This window comes from Cherax quadricarinatus, chromosome 91 (assembly GCF_038502225.1).
Source record: "Cherax quadricarinatus isolate ZL_2023a chromosome 91, ASM3850222v1, whole genome shotgun sequence".
NCBI classification, from domain to species: Eukaryota; Metazoa; Arthropoda; class Malacostraca; order Decapoda; family Parastacidae; genus Cherax; species Cherax quadricarinatus.
In genome coordinates, this window is record NC_091382.1 from 9837727 (window position 1) to 9857329 (window position 19603).

Here is a 19603-nt window from a genome sequence, read left to right on the forward strand (position 1 = left end):
GCATCAACACTGTCATCTACCAGGCATTAACACTGTCATCCACCAGGCATCAACACAGTCATCCACCAGGCATCAACACAGTCATCTACCAGGCATCAACACAGTCATTCACCAGGCATCAACACTGTCATCCACCAGGCATCAACACAGTCATCCACCAGGCATCAACACTGTCATCTACCAGGCATTAACACTGTCATCCACCATGCATCAACACTGTCATCTACCAGGCATCAACACAGTCATCCACCAGGCATCAACACTGTCATCTACCAGGCATCAACACTGTCATCCACCAGGCATTAACACTGTCATCCACCAGGCATCAACACTGTCATCCACCAGGCATCAACACAGTCATCTACCAGGCATCAACACTGTCATCCACCAGGCATCAACACTGTCATCTACCAGGCATCAACACAGTCATCCACCAGGCATCAACACTGTCAAACACTGTCATCCACCAGGCATCAACACTGTCATCCACCAGGCATCAACACTGTCATCCACCAGGCATCAACACTGTCATCCACCAGGCATCAACACTGTCATCCACCAGGCATCAACACTGTCATCCACCAGGCATCAACACAGTCATCTACCAGGCATCAACACTGTCATCCACCAGGCATCAACACTGTCATCCACCAGGCATCAACACTGTCATCCACCAGGCATCAACACTGTCATCCACCAGGCATCAACACTGTCATCCACCAGGCATCAACACTGTCATCCACCAGGCATCAACACTGTCATCCACCAGGCATCAACACAGTCATCTACCAGGCATCAACACAGTCATCCACCAGGCATCAACACTGTCATCTACCAGGCATCAACACTGTCATCCACCAGGCATCAACACTGTCATCCACCAGGCATCAACACTGTCATCTACCAGGCATCAACACTGTCATCTACCAGGCATCAACACAGTCATTCACCAGGCATCAACACAGTCATCTACCAGGCATCAACACTGTCATCTACCAGGCATCAACACAGTCATCTACCAGGCATCAACACTGTCATCTACCAGGCATCAACACAGTCATCTACCAGGCATCAACACTGTCATCCACCAGGCATCAACACTGTCATCTACCAGGCATCAACACTGTCATCCACCAGGCATCAACACTGTCATCCACCAGGCATCAACACTGTCATCCACCAGGCATCAACACTGTCATCCACCAGGCATCAACACTGTCATCCACCAGGCATCAACACAGTCATCTACCAGGCATCAACACTGTCATCCACCAGGCATCAACACTGTCATCCACCAGGCATCAACACTGTCATCCACCAGGCATCAACACTGTCATCCACCAGGCATCAACACAGTCATCTACCAGGCATCAACACAGTCATCCACCAGGCATCAACACTGTCATCTACCAGGCATCAACACTGTCATCCACCAGGCATCAACACTGTCATCCACCAGGCATCAACACTGTCATCCACCAGGCATCAACACTGTCATCTACCAGGCATCAACACTGTCATCCACCAGGCATCAACACTGTCATCTACCAGGCATCAACACTGTCATCCACCAGGCATCAACACAGTCATCTACCAGGCATCAACACTGTCATCCACCAGGCATCAACACTGTCATTCACCAGGCATCAACACTGTCATCCACCAGGCATCAACACTGTCATCTACCAGGCATCAACACTGTCATCTACCAGGCATCAACACAGTCATTCACCAGGCATCAACACAGTCGTCTACCAGGCATCAACACTGTCATCTACCAGGCATCAACACAGTCATCTACCAGGCATCAACACAGTCATCTACCAGGCATCAACACAGTCATCTACCAGGCATCAACACAGTCATCTACCAGGCATCAACACAGTCATCTACCAGGCATCAACGCAGTCATCCAGCAGGCATCAACGCAGTCATCTAGCAGGCATCAACGCAGTCATCTAGCAGGCATCAACAGTCATCTAACAGAAATCAGCACAGTCATCCAGCCGACAAAACACTGACTGTACCACCGCAACACTGTACCACAGCAGTGTACTACAACACCACTGTGCCACAACACTGTACCACAACACTGTACCGTAACAACACTACCACAAGAACACTGTACCACAACACTGTACCATAACAACACTACCACAAGAACACTGTGCCACAACACTGTACCACAACAACACTACCACAAGAACACTGTGCCACAACACTGTATCACAACACTGTACCATAACATTACCCAAGAACACTGTGCCACAACACTGTACCACAACAACACTGTACCATAACAACACTGTACCACAACAACACTGTACCATAACAACACTACCACAAGAACACTGTGCCACAACACTGTACCACAACACTGTACCATAACACTACCACAAGAGCACTGTGCCACAACACTGTACCATAACACTGTACCATAACAACACTACCACAAGAACACTGTGCCACAAAACTGCACCACAACACTGTACCACAACACTGTACCACAACAACACTGTACCACAACACTGTACCATAACAACACTACCACAAAAACACTGTACCACAACACTGTACCACAACACTACCACAACAACACTACCACAACAACACTGAGCCACAACACTGTACAACAACAACACTGTACCACAACAACACTGTACCACAACAACACTGTACCACAACAACACTGTACCACAACACTACCACAACAACACTGTACCACAACAACACTGTACCACAACAACACTGTACCACAACAACACTGTACCACAACACTACCACAACAACACAGTACCACAACAACACCGTACCACAACACTACCACAACAACACTGTACCACAACACTACCACAACAACACCGTACCACAACACTACCACAACAACACCGTACCACAACACTACCACAACAACACCGTACCACAACACTGTACCACAACAACACTGTACCACAACAACACTGTACCACAACACTACCACAACAACACCGTACCACAACACTACGACAACAACACTGTACCACAACAACACTGTACCACAACACTACCACAACAACACTGTACCACAACAACACTGTACCACAACAACACTGTACCACAACAACACTGTACCACAACAACACTGTACCACAACAACACTGTACCACAACAACACTGTACCACAACACTACCACAACAACACCGTACAACACTACCACAACAACACTGTACCACAACAGCACTGTACCACAACAACACTTGTCCTAACATTTATAACTTATTCAGCACTTGTCTTCTCCTCTTATGAATAACTTGTGGAATTGACGAAGCTCCAGTGTACAGTAAAAACTGCAGAGTATACAATGTACGGTATACTGCAGTGATCAGAGTAACCTATCCTGTGTTAGCTTAGTACCCTGTGTTAGCTGAGTATACTGTGTGTTAGCTTAGTACTCTGTGTGTTAGCTTAGTACCCTGTGTTATCTTAGTACCCTGTGTTAGCTGAGTATACTGTGTGTTAGCTTAGTACCCTGTGTGTTAGCTTAGTACCCTGTGTGTTAGCTTAGTACCCTGTGTTATCTTAGTACCCTGTGTTAGCTGAGTATACTGTGTGTTAGCCTAGTACCCTGTGTTAGCTGAGTATACTGTGTTAGCTTAGTACCCTGTGTGTTAGCTTAGTACCCTGTGTGTTAGCTTAGTACCATGTGTGTTAGCTTAGTACCCTGTGTGTTATCTTAATGTCCTCTGTGTTAGCTTAATACCCTCTGTGTTATCTTAGTACCGTCTGTGTTATCTTAGTACCGTCTGTGTTATCTTAGTACCGTCTGTGTTATCTTAATGTCCTCTGTGTTACCTTAATACCCTCTGTGTTATCTTAGTACCCTCTGCGTTATCTTAGTTTCCCGTGTGTACTCAATTGCTTTTGCTTGCAGGGGCCTAATTTTAGCTCCTGGCCCCGCCTCTTCGCTAGTCGCTACTAGGCCCACTCTCTCTCCTTGCTCTAAGATCTTTATCGTACCTCTTCTTAAAATTATGTACGGATCCTGCCTCCAATACTACACTCTCCCGACTGTTCCACTTCCTGACAACTCTAAAGCTGAAGAAGTACTGCCTGACACACCTGTACCTGGAGTCTACCTGGAGAGTATTCCGGAGATCAACGCCCCCCATCCCGGCCTGGTCCATGACCAGGCCTCCCCATGACTTACCTGAGTTGTTAACGTTCAGCTGCGACCTTGTTGTTGTGACCCCTTGTTGCTGTGACCCCTTGTTGCTGTGACCCCTTGTTGCTGTGACCCCTTGTTGCTGTGACCCCTTGTTGCTGTGTCATATCTCGGAAACATTCTGGTCTTGTCCACCTTGTCAATTCCTCTCAGTATCGTACATGTCGTTATCATGTTTACCCTATCCCTCCTGTCCTGTGTGTGTACTCGTCTCTTTGTGGCTGGAAGGGTCGACTCACAGCTCCTGGCCCCGCCTCTTTGCTAAACGTTACTAGCTCACTCTCTTCCCGCTCTAAGAGCCTTACCGTATCTCTTCTTAAAACTATGTATGGATCCTGCCTCCACTACTTCACTGTGTGTTTCTATTGGGCGTATGTTTCTAACATTAGGTATGTTTCTAACACCAGGAGTGTGTTTCTAACACCAGGAGTGTGTTTCTAACACCAGGAGTGTTTCTAACACCAGGAGTGTGTTTCTAACACCAGGAGTGTGTTTCTAACACCTGGTGTGTTTTATAACACCAGGAATGTTTCTAACACCAGGAGTGTGTTTCTAACACCTGGTGTGTTTCTAATGCCAAGTATGTGTTTCTAACAACAGGGGGCGTTTCTAAAATCACTGGGTGCTTCTAATACCAGGTTTGTTCTAACAACAGACTAAATACAGCCTCAAAACATGACCTTGAACTAGCAAGATGTTTCTGGTTGTGCAATAAAGATGTAGAACTTTGGGCAGGTATCAGAAAGGTACTAAGGAGAGTAATAAATGATAAAAATAATCAAGAAAACAAGGATGACCTCTTGGATAGTCTACCAAAAATATATAAAACATGGGAGCAAGAGATAGTGTATAAAAAAATCCAGAATGCCCATACCACAACAGATGACTCGAAACTATCTAGTTACCCACATGGTGCTAAGCCAGACCCATCCCCCAGTCATAGCACTAATATCCACAGTGCTGGTGCTGGCCCAGGCTCCCCCAGTCATAGCACTAATACCCACAGTGCTGGTGCTGGCCCAGGCCCAGCCGCTGGCCCAGGCTCAGCCCCCAGCCCGTGCTGACTCAGACCCAGCCCCCAGCCTTACTGTCAGCCCAGACTCTACTAGGGACCCTACCATAACCACCACTAAAACCGTAAATATACAACCATCATTGCACAAGACCGTGACCCACAGTACAGATGTTGGGGAGGAGTCTCCTCCTCCTTCCTCTACTGGGGAAAGTAGATGGAATCCAGGACGGGGTGGCCCTGGCTTGGATACTGAGGATTATACTGCAGTCCCAGAACCTGCAGAAATTGACAACACACCTCCCAACAATTCTCAAACGTGAATTTGTGCAAATATTATGCTTGGGGCATCTGTAAGCATGGAATATCAGGAAAAAAAATGGGACATGCAGCTTTGAGCATCCCAAAAAATGTAGCGACCTCCTGTCTAAAGGAGTTTGCCGTTCTTCTTTCTGTACTTTCTTTCACCCAAAAATGTGCCACTCCTCGGTCCTCCAGAAGCAGTGTTACAACATCGACTGCCCTGCATACCATCTAAAAGGGACCAGGAGGCACAGACCCCACAAAACAAACAATAGCAGCTACGACAACCCAACTCCAGGTGATTTTTTAGTGGCAGGAAACGGAAAAAGAAAATGGAAGGAAATAACGAAAATAGTCCACCTCGGAGCCTTGTTGGACTGGAGGCGCAGCCAGTGGCCACCCATGGCCCTCCAGAACTACAACTACTGATGCCAATAACAAAATCCCTCCAACAAACACAGAATACAACCTCGTTCATATTTGCTAATATACAGGGCCGTAAGCCATCCACCAACAACAAAATACCTTTTATCAGTGGACTTCTAGAGGAGTCTAATGCAATGTTTGCAGCGTTCACAGAGACTCACACAAAAGATCATTTTGACAGTGAAATATGGATAAGTGGTTACAACCCTTTTAGATGCGACAGAAAGAACAGACAACAAGGGGGGGTTGGTAGGTAAGACACATATGCAACAGTTAGGTATCTTTATTTCGAAACGTTTCGCCTACACAGTAGGCTTCTTCAGTCGAGTACAGAAAAGTTGATAGAAGCAGAAGAGACTTGAAGACGATGTAATCAGTCCATCACCCTTAAAGTTTTGAGGTGGTCAGTCCCTCAGTCTGGAGAAGAGCATTGTTCCATAGTCTGAAACAATATGGAGTTGAAGTGACAGAATGGAGCCTTATATAGCGCCAGGAGGTGAGACGTAGGTCACTAGTAGAAGTAAGAACGCAGATGTTGGGAGGTCAGGTCCCTCTCAAATCCAGCCGTTCTCACTAGTAGAGGTTGTCGAAGTTGATTGCAGGTCTGTACCATGATACCCTTGTATTGAATATTAAAATGGTATAAAATACCGACAAGTTGTTAGGTTTCAGACTATGGAACAATGCTCTTCTCCAGACTGAGGGACTGACCACCTCAAAACTTTAAGGGTGATGGACTGATTACATCGTCTTCAAGTCTCTTCTGCTTCTATCAACTTTTCTGTACTCGACTGAAGAAGCCTACTGTGTAGGCGAAACGTTTCGAAATAAAGATACCTAACTGTTGCATATGTGTCTTACCTAACAACTTGTCGGTATTTTATACCATTTTAATGTTCAAGGGGGGGGGGGTTGGCCTGTACGTCAAAGAGTCCCTCATCTGCACGGAGCTGCTGAACACCACAAATGAGGTAGTTGAAGTTCTATCAATAAAGATCGAGAGCCAAAACCTAGTCATTGTGGTTGTATATAAGCCACCAGATGCAACCTCCCAACAGTTCAAGGAACAGCTACTGAAAATTGATTACTGTCTGGAAAACCTTCCAGCTCCATCCCCAAACATCTCACTGCTTGGTGATTTCAACCTAAGGCATACAAAATGGAAGAATGTAGCAAATAATGTTATAGCTGAAACAATCCCCAGAGGTAGCGCAGATGAAAGGTCACACACACATGAGCTACTAAGTCTCTGCGAAAAACACACCTTAAGCCAGCAGATAGTGGAGCCAACAAGACTAGAAAACACACTTGACCTTATCTTCACAAATAATGAGGACGTGATAAGAGACATAAGAATATCAAAAACAATAAATTCCGATCACAACCTAATCGAAGTCCAGACGTACATGCATAGGGGTCCTGATCAGCAGAATGCATGTACCTGTGAAGGTGTCTTCACAAAATACAACTTCAACAACAAGAACATCAACTGGGACCAGGTAAACCATGTCCTAAACGAAACATGTTGGGAAGATGTCTTAAATGACATGGATCCAAACCAGTGCCTTGAAAGGATCAACTTCCCGGCAGCCGAAGCATGTTCTAGGCATATTCCCTTAAGAAAGAAGAAGAGCAGGAGTAAACTGGAGAGAGAAAGACGCTCCCTCTACAGAAGACGACGAAGAGTCACTGAGCTCCTCAGGAGTGCTAGAATATCTGATACACGAAAAGAGGCGCCGACCAGGGAAGTGGAAACTATCGAACTTAAGTTAAATGACTCTTACAGGAACCAGGAGGAGCTTAAAGCTATTAATGAAATTGAAAGAAATTCAAAATATTTCTTTTCATATGCCAAAGAGATACGGAGATACGGCGATTGTCCTGGAGATACGGCGATTGACCGAGGAAAACAAGAGGATTCGTAGTAGTCCTCCTGTTTCGAGTCCTCAGGTCAAGATGGGATCGTGGTCAGTGGCTAGACAGCAGGGGACGACGAAGATGACGATCAAGAAGATGAATGGAAAGCCAGAAACGATGAAGAAGAAAGAGACTGCTGTGGAAACTCTTGTGGAAACCTCCAACACATTCTCGGTGCTACCCGACGAATGTGAGTCGGCTGCTGGGACCGTCACGACGAACGACAACAAGAAAGGTAAGAATATTGTTGTTGTTGGGGGATAGCCAGGTTAGATACATGGATAGGGCATTCTGCTTGAAGGACAGGAGTAGGAGACAAAGGGTATGCTTTCCTGGGGCTGGGATGGAGGACATTGTTAGCCGGCTTGACAACATCATGAACGGTAATGGGATCAATCCTATTATTTGCCTCAGTGCTGGAGGCAATGATGTAGGCAAGTGTAGAAGTGAGGATTTAGTTAGAAAGTTCAGGACAGCTATAGACATCATTAGGAAGAAGGGGGGGCGCCCTGTTATATGTGGCATTTTGCCAAGAAGAGGTGTTGGTAATGAATGGTTGTCCAGAGCAATTGGTATTAATTGTTGGCTGGATAAATACTGTAAGGATAATGCAGTACCATTCATTGACAACTGAGACAACTTCTATGGCCGAAATGACATGTATGCCAAGGATGGGGTTCACTTATCCAGGGCAGGTGTGGGTTTTCTTGCTAACTCAGTTGAGGGGGTTGTTAGGACTTTAAACTAGGATTAGTTAGAGGTATGGGTTTAGAAATGATAAATAATGAGTATGGATATATTGACTTATGCTCTGATATTAAGAATCTTAATAGTAACTGTCATGGAGTAACTCTGGGTAATGATAATTTCAGAAATTGTGTAAAAACAAAGATGAATAGGAAAAATGTGCAGAAGAAAAAACATATGATGGTATTTTATGCTAACAGTCGAAGTGCAAGAAATAAAATTAATGAACTACGTTTGGTAGCATGTGCTGGGAACTTTGATATCATTGCACTAAATGAAACGTGGTATGATTTAAAGAGTCGGGATATGACTGCTGAGTGTAATATTCAGGGATTTAAGTTGTTCAATGTGGATAGATGTAATGGGAAGGGGGGAGGAGTTGCATTATATGTTCGAGAAAATATTAATTGTTGCGTAAAAACAGGTATAAAAATAGATGGAGCAGTAACAGAGTCTGGGTAGAGTTCGTGGAGGGTCAAGAAAAACTAATTCTAGGTGTAATATACCGACCTCCAGGCTTGGATCACGATAGAGGGAGACATCTTTGGGACGAAATTGTTAGGGCTTCTAGATACAATAACATAGTCATAGTAGGGGACTTTAACTTTAGTCGAATTGACTGGAATTCTTTGACAGATAATCTAGAGTCCAGTGACTTTATGGAAACAGATCAGGACTGTTTTCTGAAGCAGAGCGTGACAGAGCCTACCAGGGGTGATAATTTGCTAGACCTAGTCTTGTCAAATAAGGAAACACTCGTGAATAACCTGGAGATCACTGAAGAGCTTGGCGCAAGTGATCACAAATCCATCACTTTTAGCATTAACTGGGAATGCAAGAATAATGATAATACAGTAAAAATCCCCGATTTCCGTTCTGCCGATTATAATGGACTTAGGGAACATCTGTCTAATCTTGACTGGGGTTATCTAGCTAATTATTTTATTGGCGATGATCATACTTATGATTATGAAGGGATCTGCTTTTATGATTTTTTTCTTAATAATGTACACAGTGCCCAGAGTATATACATTCCCCAGAGAGAATTTAGGTCTAATAATAACGATCCCAAATGGGTTAACAGGAGGTTAAAACATCTATTAGAGGAGAAAAGGGGAATTTATAGGCGCATCAGAAGAGGAGAGGTTAACCTTACTGACCAATATGTTCAGCTTAAAAGAGAAGTAAAAAAGGCGATTAGAAAGGCTAAACGTGACTATGAAATTAGAGTTGCTAGTGAATCAAAGACTAATCCAAAGGGGTTCTTTCAAGTGTATAGAACGAAGGTGAAGGAAAAATTAGGACCTCTGAAAATTGGGAATGGACAGCTGACGGATAACGAACTGGAAATGTGTTCCTTATTTAATGACTATTTTTCGTCAGTTTTTACACAGGAAAATGTAAATGAGATTCCAGTAATTAACAATTATTTAGTTCCTGATGAATTTAAATTAACTAATACTACTGTCACGAGAGACATGGTTATTAAACAGATAGACAAACTGAAGCAAAATAAGTCCCCGGGACCCGACGAGTTGTTTTCCAGGGTACTTAAGGAATGCAAGATGGAGCTTAGTCAGCCATTAACGAGTGTGTTTAATGCGTCCATCCTTACCGGTGTTGTGCCAGAGTTGTAGAAGATGGCTAATGTGGTTCCTATATTCAAATCAGGGGATAAGTCCGTTCCTTCAAATTACCGTCCAATAAGCCTGACATATATAGTGGGCAAGTTATTAGAATCAATTATAGCTGACATTATTAGAAGTCACCTTGAAGAGCATAACTTGATAAATGAATCTCAGCACGGATTCACGAGAGGTCGTTCCTGCCTGACAAACTTGCTGACGTTCTTCAATAGAACATTTGAGGCAGTTGACAGTGATAAGGAATATGATATTGTTTATTTGGATTTCAGTAAAGCCTTCGATAGAGTACCTCACAGGAGACTCTAGAAAAAAGTGGCAGCTCATGGTATAGGAGGTAAAGTTCTAGCATGGACAGAGGCATGGCTTACCAATAGAAAGCAGAGAGTTACCATTAATGGAGTGAAATCTGAATGGGGATTAGTCACTAGTGGCGTTCCACAAGGATCAGTTTTAGGCCCTCTCTTGTTCATAATTTACATTAATGACCTTGATGAAGGGATTACGAGTGACATGAGTAAGTTTGCTGATGATACAAAGATAGGCTGTATAATGAACTCCAGGAGGATTTGGACAAATTAATGTCTTGGTCTGAAAAATGGCAGATGAAGTTCAATGTCGATAAGTGTAAGGTACTAGCCCTTGGTAATGAAAATAACCCTCGGAGCTATAATCTAGGTGAAGTAGAGCTTGATCATACAGAATGTGAAAAGGACTTGGGAGTCATGGTAAGCAGAAATCTAAAGCCAAGACAGCAGTGCCTTAGTGTGCGCAACAAGGCCAACAGATTACCTGGATTTATCTCAAGAAGTATAAGTAACAGAAGTCTAAAAGTTATTTTACAGCTATATACATCACTAGTGAGGCCTCATTTAGATTATGCTGCTCAGTTTTGGTCCCCTTACTACAAGATGGATATAGACTCATTAGAGAACATACAGAGAAGAATGACTAAAATAATTTACTGTGTAAGGAACCTCCCGTATGAAGATAGACTTAAAGCCTTAAATCTCCACTCTCTGGAGAGGCGTAGAATGAGGGGAGATATCATTGAAGTGTATAAGTGGATGACTGGCATAAACAAGATAGATATTAATAAAGTACTGAGGGTGTCGAACCAGGTAAGAACCAGAAATAATGGACTTAAGTTGGATAAATTTAGATTTAGAAAGGACATCGGTAAGTACTGGTTTTCTAACAGAGTTGTAGATGCGTGGAACAGTCTTCCCATATTACCCCCTGCAGAGGTGGGAAAACTTGTCCTGTCTATCACGGGTTTAATGCCGATGGTCGGGGGTTTAGGTAGATGAAAAAGGGGGTTATTGGAAAAAATTTTGGAAATGTTTGAGTGGGTTGGTGGGGAGGATTTGTATCTCTTCTCGGCAGTGTCTTCTCTGGGTGTGTTGAGATTTTTAAATGCCGTCGTCCCGTTTTGATAAAGTCCCCCGAGGATAGTGGGTTTTGGGAAAATCTTTTTCAATCATCTGCCATTCTTCTTAAGGGAAACTCATTGCTGCAGATTCTGGTGGACCGGGAAGGGAAGCCCTTAATTCCCCACCACGTTTGGTTTTGGGTTTTGGTGAGAAAAGTGGAAGATCTTTTTGGTTTGGGGGGGGTTTTTCGATAGCTTTAAAAAACGAAGTTCGTGGTAAATTTTGCAAGCAGAACATAAAAGGAAAAGGGAAAAGAGTGTTGTCACTTTTTTAAGTGGGGAACTGGATTAAAGGGCTCGACCTGGTTGAGCTTGTCTTGGGGGAATTTTAAAAATTTGGGAAGCGTTTGGGTTATAGGGAGAATGTCTCCTTTTCGGAGCCAGGTGACAGACAAAAAATAAGGGTTGGAGAAACTTCGGTTTTAGATTTTCCCAAAAGTATAGGCCCGCCAGGACCCCTGGGTGGAAACCCCATGGGTAGTCAAACGTCTGCTGAAAGGGGTTTTTTTAAAAGGGGAAAGCAAAAAAGCCAACACATAGTTCAACAAGGCCCATGAATCCCCTGGCTGGAATGGGAAGATCAAGTGAATCGTAAATTTTCCTCCCGGAGATCGAAAAACCTTGGGTAGTTATTTTTGGTGAATGGGAAGTCGTCAAGGCGGGAAATTTTTCTTTCTGAAAGTTGATGTTGCAATGCATTGGAAAAATCACCCCAGTGTTTGAGATGTGGCTGGATGATAGTGCCCAAGAGTTTGGGGGGTGTTTGAAAAATTCCTGGAGCTGGTAGGGCCTGCCAGGGATTTGGGGCCCCAATGGGGAATACCCCCTTTTGAGTTTTTTGGGTCCTCATCCCTTGGAGGGCTGGGGTTGCTGGGTTGGTGTGCAGAAGGTTTCTTCCCCTTTTTCTGAGCCCCCCAGAAAGCGGGGGAAAATCCTTTGGGAAAAAAAAGTTTTAAATTTTCCACTTGGTTTTAGTTTGGGGGTTTGTAGGGATCCGGGGCATTAAAATAAATTGGGCATTTTTTTCCTGTAATCTCCCGTTTCATGTAAAACCACCCCCCACCTTTATCAAGAGTTTTTTTGGCCCCCGATGGGCGTTCTTCCTAAACCTTTTAGGATTGATTAACGTCGAGGTTTCTGGGGGCTGCGTTTGAGATAGCTGCTGAGATGACCTTAAAAATGGGCCTTTTTTGGGAAAAAAGGTCATTTGTCTAGTTTTTTGGATGAAAAAAGGGGGTCTTGGTTTTGGGGCCCCAATTCCTGTCCCAAAATTTTTTGGGGGCCCAAGGGTGGGGCTTAGAAGCAGGATTGCAAATCACCTGGATTCCCAAAATCTGCACAATCCAGGGCAACATGGGTTCAGGGCAGGTCGCTCCTGCCTCTCACAACTACTGGATCACTATGACATGGCCTTGGATGCACTGGAAGAAAATCAGAATGCAGATGTAATATACACAGACTTTGCAAAAGCATTTGACAAATGCGATCATGGTGTAATAGCCCATAAAATACGTGCTAAAGGAATAACTGGGAAAGTGGGGAGATGGATCTTCAACTTCCTAACAAATCGAACACAAAGAGTAGTGGTCAACAGAGTTAAATAGGAGGCTGCCATAGTGAAGAGCTCTGTTCCACAAGGCACAGTACTCGCCCCCATCTTATTCCTCATCCCCATATCAGACATAGACAGAGATATACATCACAGCACCGTATCATCCTTTGCGGATGATACTAGGATCTGCATGAGGCTGTCATCTGCTGAGGACGCGGTTAACCTCCAAGAAGATATAAACAAAGTTTTCCAGTGGGCAACGGTAAACAATATGATGTTCAATGAGGACAAATTCCAACTACTCCGTTATGGAAAACTGGAGGAGATAATAACTAGAACAGAGTATACTACAGACTCTGGCCATACAATAGAGCGGAATATAATGTAAGGCACCTGGGAGTTGTAATGTCTGAGGATCTCACTTTCAAGGATCACAACAGTGCCACGATCGCACGTGCAAAGAAAATGATAGGATGGATAATGAGAACGTTCAAAACGAGAGATGCCAAGCCAATGATGATCCTTTTCAAATCACTTGTTCTCTCTAGACTGCAATACTGCTGTACATTAACATCTCCATTCAAAGCAGGTGAAATCGCAGACCTAGAGAGTGTACAGAGATCCTTTACTGCACGTATAAGTTCTGTCAAGCACCTTAACTACTGGGAACGCTTGGAAGCACTTGACTTGTACTCGTTGGAACGCAGGAGGGAGAGATATATCATAATCTACACTTGGAAAATCTTGGAAGGAATGGTCCCAAATCTGCATACAGAAATCACTCCCTACGAAAGTAAAAGACTGGGCAGGCGATGCAAAATGCCCCCAATAAAAAGTAGGGGCGCCATTGGTACACTAAGGGAAAACACCATAAGTGTCCGGGGTCCAAGACTGTTCAACAGCCTCCCATCAAGCATTAGGGGAATTGCCAATAAACCCCTGGCTGCCTTCAAGAGAGAGCTGGACAGATACCTAAAGTCAGTGCCGGATCAGCCGGGCTGTGGCTCGTACGTTGGACTGCGTGCGGCCAGCATTAACAGCCTAGTTGATCAGCCCCTGATCCATCGGGAGGTCTGGTCATGGACCGGGCCGCAGGGGCGTTGATCCCCGGAATAACCTCCAGGTAACCTCCAGATTTTAACACCATATGTGTGTTCCTAACACAAGGTGTGTTTCTAACACCAGGTGTGTGTTTCTAACACAATTAGTGTTCCTAACACCAGGTATGTGTTCCTAACACCAATTATGTGTTCCTAACACCAAGTATGTGTTCCTAACACCAAGTATGTGTTCCTAACACCAAGTGTGTTTGTCTGACGAGATAAACAAGTCACGAGATAAACAAGTCAGTAAAGGGGGTGAAAAAAGGCCGGCAAACATGCAAAACGTTTAAACTCCATAAAAAAACATCACCCAATAAACTAGCGGACTCCCCCTTTCACCTTCTCCTCCATCACCCTCCTTTAGATCCAGAAACATCAGCCCAGCAAACACCAAACTGTCAGATAGTAACAAACACCAAACTGTCAGATAGTATCAAACACCAAACTATCAGTAGCAAACACCAAACTGTCAGATAGTAACAAACACCAAACTGTCAGATAGTATCAAACACCAAACTATCAGTAGCAAACACCAAACTGTCAGATAGTATCAAACACCAAACTATCAGTAGCAAACACCAAACTGTCAGATAGTATCAAACACCAAACTGTCAGTAGCAAACACCAAACTGTCAGATAGTAACAAACACCAAACTGTCAGTAGCAAACACCAAACTGTCAGATAGTATCAAACACCAAACTGTCAGTATCAAACACCAAACTGTCAGTAGCAAACACCAAACTGTCAGTAGCAAACACCAAACTGTCAGTAGCAAACACCAAACTGTCAGTAGCAAACACCAGTCAGTAGCAAACACCAAACTGTCAGTAGCAAACACCAAACTGTCAGATAGTAGCAAACACCAAACTGTCAGTAGCAAACACCAAACTGTCAGATAGCAAAAACCAAACTGTCAGTAACAAACACCAAACTGTCAGTAACAAACACCAAACTGTCAGTAGCAAACACCAAACTGTCAGTAGCAAACACCAAACTGTCAGTAGCAAACACCAAACTGTCAGATAGTAACAAACACCAAACTGTCAGATAGTAACAAACACCAAACTGTCAGTAACACCAAACTGTCAGTAGCAAACACCAAACTGTCAGTAGCAAACACCAAACTGTCAGATAGTAGCAAACACCAAACTGTCAGTAGCAAACACCAAACTGTCAGATAGTAGCAAACACCAAACTGTCAGTAACAAACACCAAACTGTCAGTAACAAACACCAAACTGTCAGTAGCAAACACCAAACTGTCAGTAGCAAACACCAAACTGTCAGTAGCAAACACCAAACTGTCAGATAGTAACAAACACCAAACTGTCAGATAGTAACAAACACCAAACTGTCAGATAGTAACAAACACCAAACTGTCAGTAACAAACACCAAACTGTCAGTAGCAAACACCAAACTGTCAGTAGCAAACACCAAACTGTCAGTAGCAAACACCAAACTGTCAGATAGTAACAAACACCAAATTGTCAGTAGCAAACACCAAACCGTCAGTAACAAACACCAAACTGTCAGTAGCAAACACCAAACTGTCAGATAGTAGCAAATACCAAACTGTCAGCTAGCAGCAAACACCAAACTGTCAGCTAGCAGCAAACACCCAACTGTCAGCTAGCAGCAAACACCAAACTGTCAGCTAGCAGCAAACACCAAACTGTCAGCTAGCAGCAAACACCAAACTGTCAGCTAGCAGCAAACACCAAACTGTCAGCTAGCAGCAAACATCTGCTGGTACAGTGCATGGAGGACAAAACAATGTCAGGTGTGTGGACAAATAAGGAAGACAGTACCTTAATTGCAGAGTTTCGCGCAGGATCTATGAATACATATGAATGTATCCAGAGTTTTTACTCTAATCCCAATTTTAGGGATTAGGATAAGAGATACGGACAAATTGGTTTAGAAAAACACGTGAGGAAACACTAGGACACGGTAAGGTTGGTCAGGAAACAGGGCAAGTGCTTCCTGACGCGGGTCTTTATATGTTGACCCGCAGCTGGAGTTTTGGTCTTCTGACCGAGGCCTTCCGCTGGCTTGCCGGTCTACCTCTTTAATCATTATGGTTATGACTGTAACCACCAATCCTTGGATACGTTTAATAAAAGAACGTTTCAGTCGTGGGATCTTGATCGAGGTCCCAGGACCGAAACGTTTTCTAATAAGTCCTAATGTGTGTTCACGTGACTTTCTTGACTGGTGGTGAACACGAGATATGGCTTTAAATGATCCTCGTGTAGTCGATAGGCTTCAAACCCCATTAACCAACCTTCTAAATGCAATTAACCCTCAAAGCAGAGATTTATCAAGACCTGGAAAATCTCTGCTCAGGCAAAACTGTGTCCAAAAAGCTTTGTTCTCCATACATGTTCTTTTGTTCACATAACTGACAATAACACGAGCATGAATTGTCCAATATACAAAAAAATGCTTGGAATGGGTCGATTAAAATATATAAATCGTATCAATAAACATGCTAAAATAAATAATATATATAACACAATACACATGTCGAGGAATGGGCTGATTAATGATGAAATATAAGGGAAAATAATTAAGAATAAATCGTATTTGGGGCTGGAAAGATTGGCGTCCACCTGATACACTCACTCAATAATTTTTAAAGGGGTGGATCGGTAAGCCAGCGGAAGGCCTCGGTCAGATGACCAAAGCCCCAAAGGCGGGTCATTATCCAAGACCCGCGACAGGAAACATTTGTCCTGTTACCTGACGAACCTTACCTAACCTAACTCGCTCAATTTTTCTTGTAACTAGAGAAGTTATGGCCATACTGTACAACCATAATTTCATTGGAAACCCGTATAACTTATACAGGTTCCAAGGTGTCCCACCTCTCGGTTTATTTTAAATTATAATAAATTATGGTGGGTTACGGTAGGCTCTGGTTTCGTTAGGCTTTTACTAATTGTCTCACACATAACTATCTCCGCACCACAACCCACTGAATGTTGGGCATTTATAAATAATTTGCAATATTTCGTCTGGAGCTTCAATATTTATCTCGCTAGACCACACATCCAACACTTCAAATTGAATATAAGAGTTCCCTAAATCACAGAACACCAAAAATATTGCACTGGTCTCTTAAGTCTTCACAGATGTATTTTACACCTGCACAACACTTAAAACACAGGCTAACACCGGGAGATGCCACGTACACACCTGTACTCGATGCTGGTCTCCAGACACCTGTTTCTCTAGTGATTTATAAGATTGGTCAGGAAACATCACAATTGTTTCCTGACGTGGGTCTTGGTCACATGATGGCTCACTAACTGGAGCTTCTGGTCGTCTGACCGAGGTCTTCCACTGGCTTACCCTTTACTTGCCCCTTTAAAAATTAGATGAATATACGTCGCTGAGTGATCCAAGAAAGGTATCCTGGTATCGCATACCCCTGTTCTCCTGTACATCACTGCACCTTACCAAACTTGACCTAACTCCATGCTAGACGGGTGTAGGTCACCTAATCTATGTAATAGAGTTTCATACTAGAAGAGGAATGATAAACACAACCTAAAAAATCTACTGTCTCACCCACATTGCATTTATCACAGCCTTACCCTGGGACTGTGTAGACTTCAGCTTGGATATGAGAGTGGTTAGAAGTCATGGGTATAGCAAAGGTCATGAGAGATTTTGGTTATCATTTTCCTAAAGTGAATGTGTTATAATGATGCCCGAACAACTTGAGGGGAAAATTATACACCTGTTTCAGTGTCCTTTCTTGAGTTTTCATATATTTCCTGTGTTTGTTTACAGTCCTTAATAAAATAAGGAAATTTTAGTGCAGAGAACCACTCCGTGAGGATGTTACAAGCTTCTTGAAGCAATTCCTCGCTGAATACATACGCTACATAATCTTAAAGGACACTAACAACTCTACAGAAGAAAAACTGGGTACAAGGTGTCTGAATTTTGCACACAGACCCAGATTAAAATGTACAATATCAACGAATTATGGATAAAAGGATCATGTTTTTTTAGATGTGAGCTAATAACAGATCATAAGATGCGTTGTTCCAGTTACGGTATAGTTCCTTTTTGAACATTCCGACAGGTTGTTAGGTAAGACACATATGCAACAGGGTACTTTATTATGAAACTTTTCGCCTACACAGTAGGCTTCTTCAGTTCCTTTTCGTTCATTATCATATTACAGACAAGATGACACTGACCTGTAATCAGAACGATGTAATTGAAGAGCCAGAAATAGTTATTTTTCTTGCACACAAACTGTCAGATGCAAATAAACTACAATTTAAGTTTAAATCAACAAAAAATGGATCGTAAAAGGACACAAGTGCAACTAATGTGACATTTATTGTGGCAACGTTTCGCTCTCCAGGATCTTTATCAAGCCATTACCTGGGTTGATAATGGCTTGATAAAGCTCCTGGAGAGCGAAACGTTGCCACAATAAATATCACATTAGTTGCACTTGTGTCCTTTTACTTTACATATTGTCGGTAATTCTACCAACTTTATTACAAAAAATGGATCATTGTAACTGTAGAAAGTTTACCAGGAGATAGAAAAAAATAGTTATAAACTATGAAGACTGACAGATTTACCTTAATTTAGCAATGCAGCTGCCAGATGGGAAAACATATTTCACATTATATTTACAAATAGTGAAGTTTGAAAAGAAACAGTGTAAGACACAGTAACATCAAAAAACTAGTCGAAATTCAGCCCTGCGTAGGCGAAAATACTGTAAAAATCAGAGGATGTTTTTAACACATCTAGTCTCAACAAAAATACAGTTATTAACTTAGAAAACACTGAAGGATTGGTTTCAAGTATACAGAAAACACTTGAAGGATTGGTTTCAAGTATACAGAAAACACTGGAAGGATTGGTTTCAAGTATACAGAAAACACTGGAAGGATTGGTTTCAAGTATACAGAAAACACTGGAAGGATTGGTTTCAAGTATACAGAAAACACTGGAAGGATTGGTTTCAAGTATACAGAAAACACTGGAAGGATTGGTTTCAAGTATACAGAAAACACTGGAAGGATTGGTTTCAAGTATACAGAAAACACTGGAAGGATTGGTTTCAAGTATACAGAAAACACTGGAAGGATTGGTTTCAAGTATACAGAAAACACTGGAAGGATTGGTTTCAAGTATACAGAAAACACTGGAAGGATTGGTTTCAAGTATACAGAAAACACTGGAAGGATTGGTTTCAAGTATACAGAAAACACTGGAAGGATTGGTTTC